Consider the following 3,765-nt stretch of genomic DNA (forward strand, 5'->3'; position numbering starts at 1 on the left):
ACCCCTCGGGCAGCCGCCCAAGATGAGCCCACCTTCCTTGTGGAGTGGGCATTTACAGATTTTTGGCTGTGGCAGGCCTGCCACAGAATGTGCAAGCTGAATTGTACTACAAATCCAACGAGCAATAGTCTGCTTAGAAGCAGGAGCACCCAGCTTGTTGGGTGCACACAGGATAAACAGCGAGTCAGATTTCCTGACTCCAGCCGTCCTGGAAACATATATTTTCAGGGCACTGACAACGTCTAGCAACTTGGAGGCCTCCAAGTCCCTAGTAGCCGCAGGCACCACCAATAGGTTGGTTCAGGTGAGACGCTGAAACCACCTTGGGGAGAAACTGAGGACGAGTCCTCAATTCCGCCCTGTCCGAATGGAAAATCAGATAAGGGCTTTTTCAGGATAAAGCCGCCAATTCTGACACGCGCCTGGCCCAGGCCAGGGCCAACAGCATAACCACTTTCCATGTGAGATATTTTAACTCCACAGATTTAAGTGGTTCAAACCAATGTGACTTTTGGAACCCAAAACTACATTGAGATCCCAAAGTGCCACTGGAGGCACAAAAGGAGGCTGTATATGCAGTACCCCTTTTACAAACGTCTGAACTTCAGGGACTGAAGCTAGTTCTTTTTGGAAGAAAATTGACAGGGCCGAAATTTGAACCTTAATGGACCCCAATTTCAGGCCCATAGACACTCCTGTTTGCAGGAAATGTAGGAATCGACCCAGTTGAATTTCCTCCGTCGGGCCTTACTGGCCTCGCACCACGCAACATATTTTCGCCAATTGCGGTGATAATGTTTTTGCGGTTACATCCTTCCTGGCTTTGATCAGGATAGGGATGACTTCATCCGGAATGCCTTTTTTCCTTCAGGATCCGGCGTTCAACCGCCATGCCGTCAAACGCAGCCGCGGTAAGTCTTGGAACAGACAGGGTCCTTGCTGGAGCAGGTCCCTTCTTAGAGGTAGAGGCCACGGATCCTCCGTGAGCATCTCTTGAAGTTCCGGTTACCAAGTCCTTCTTGGCCAATCCGGAACCACGAATATAGTGCTTACTCCTCTCCATCTTATCAATATCAGTACCTTGGGTATGAGAGGCAGAGGAGGGAACACATACCCTGACTGGTACACCCACGGTGTTACCAGAGCGTCTACAGCTTATTGCCTGAGGGTCCCTGGACCTGGCGCAATACCTGTCGAGTTTTTAATCATGTGGAAGACTTCTGGGTGAAGTCCCCACTCTCCCGGGTGGAGGTCGTGCTGAGGAAGTCTGCTTCCCAGTTGTCCACTCCCGGAATGAATACTGCTGACAGTGCTATCACATGATTTTCCGCCCAGCGAAGAATCCTTGCAGCTTCTGCCATTGCCCTCCTGCTTCTTGTGCCACCCTGTCTGTTTACGTGGGTGACTGCCGTGATGTTGTCCGACTGGATCAACACCGGCTGACCTTGAAGCAGAGGTCTTGCTAAGCTTAGAGCATTGTAAATGGCCCTTAGCTTCAGGATATTTATGTGAAGTGATGTCTCCAGGCTTGACCATAAGCCCTGGATATTCCTTCCCTGTGTGACTGCTCCCCAGCCTCGCAGGCTGGCATTCGTGGTCACCAGGACCCAGTCCTGAATGCCTAATCTGCGGCCCTCTAGAAGATGAGCACTCTGCAACCACCACAGGAGGGACACCCTTGTCCTTGGTGACAGGGTTATCCGCTGATGCATCTGAAGATGCGATCCGGACCATTTGTCCAGCAGGTCCCACTGGAAAGTTCTTGCGTGGAATCTGCCGAATGGGATTGCTTCGTAGGAAGCCACCATTTTACCCAGAACCCTTGTGCATTGATGCACTGAGACTTGGCTCGGTTTTAGGAGGTTCCTGACTAGCTCGGATAATTCCCTGGCTTTCTCCTCCGGGAGAAACACCTTTTTCTGGACTGTGTCCAGGATCATCCCTAGGAACAGAAGACACGTCGTCGGAACCAGGTGCGATTTTGGAATATTGAGAATCCAATCGTGCTGCCGCAACACTACCTGAGATAGTGCTACACCGACCTCCAACTGTTCCCTGGATCTTACCCTTATCAGGGAATTGTCCAAGGAAGGGATAACTAAAATTCACTTCCTTCGAAGGAATATCATCATTTCGGCCATTACCTTGGTAAAGACCCGGGGTGCCGTGTACCATCCATACGGCAGCGTCTGAACTGATAGTGACAGTTCTGTACCATAAACCTGAGGTACCCTTGGTGAGAAGGGTAAATTTTGACATGAAGGTAAGCATCCTTGATGTCCCGAGACATCATGTAGTCCCCTTCTTCCAGGTTCGCAATCACTGCTCTGAGTGACTCAATCTTGAATTTGAACCTCTGTACGTAAGTGTTCAAAGATTTTAGATTTAGAATCGGTCTCACCGAGCCGTCCGGCTTCGGTACCACAACAGTGTGGAATAATACCCCGTTCCCTGTTGCAGGAGGGGTATCTTGATCATCACCTGCTGGGAATACAGCTTGTGAATGGCTTCCAAAACTGTCTCCCTGTCAGAAGGAGACATCGGTAAAGCCGACTTTAGGAAACGGCGAGGGGGAGACGTCTCGAATTCTAATTTGTACCCCTGAGATATCACCTGAAGGATCCAGGGGTCTACTTGCGAGTGAGCCCACTGCGCGCTGAAATTCATTGAGACGGGCCCCCCACCGTGCCTGATTCTGCTTGTAAAGCCCCAGCGTATACTGAGGGCTTGGCAGAGGCGGGAGAGGGTTTCTGTTCCTGGGAACTGGCTGATTTCTGCAGCCTTTTTCCTCTCCCTCTGTCACGGGGCAGAAATGAGGAACCTTTTGCCCGCTTGTCCACGAAAAGACTGCGCCTGATAATACGGCGTCTTCTCATGTTGAGAGGCGACCTGGGGTACAAACGTGGAATTCCCAGCTGTTGCCGTGGCCACCAGGTCTGAAAGACCGACCCCAAATAACTCCTCCCTTAATAAAGCAATACTTCCAAATGCCGTTTGGAATACGCATCACCTGACCACTGACGTGTCCATAACCCTCTACTGGTAGAAATGGACAACGCGCTTAGACTTGATGCCAGTCGGCAAATATTCCGCTGTGCATCACGCATATATAAAAATGCATCTTTTAAATGCTCTATAGGCAAAAATATACTGTCCCTATCTAGGGTATCAATATTTTCAGTCAGGGAATCCGACCACGCCAACCCAGCACTGCACATCCAGGCTGAGGCGATTGCTGGTCGCAGTATAACACCAGTATGTGTGTAAATACCTTTTAGGATACCCTCCTGCTTTCTATCAGCAGGATCCTTAAGGGCGGCCATCTCAGGCGAAGGTAGAGCCCTTACAAGCGTGTGAGCGCTTTATCCCCCCTAGGGGGTGTATCCCAACGCACCCTAACCTCTGGCGGGAAAGGATATAATGCCAATAACATTTTAGAAATGATCCGTTGTTATCGGGGGAAACCCACGCATCATCACACACCTCATTTAATTTCTCAGATTCAGGAAAACTACAGGTAGTTTTTCCTCACCGAACATAATACCCCTTTTTTGGTGGTACTCGTATTATCAGAAATGTGTAAAACATTTTTCATTGCCTCAATCATGTAACGTGTGGCCCTACTGGAAGTCACATTCGTCTCTTCACCGTCGACACTGGAGTCAGTATCCGTGTCGGCGTCTATATCTGCCATCTGAGGTAACGGGCGCTTTAGAGCCCCTGACGGCCTATGAGACGTCTGGACAGGCACAAGCTGAGTAGCCG

The sequence above is a fragment of the Pseudophryne corroboree genome, chromosome 2, assembly GCF_028390025.1.
Source record: "Pseudophryne corroboree isolate aPseCor3 chromosome 2, aPseCor3.hap2, whole genome shotgun sequence".
Classification (NCBI taxonomy): domain Eukaryota; kingdom Metazoa; phylum Chordata; class Amphibia; order Anura; family Myobatrachidae; genus Pseudophryne; species Pseudophryne corroboree.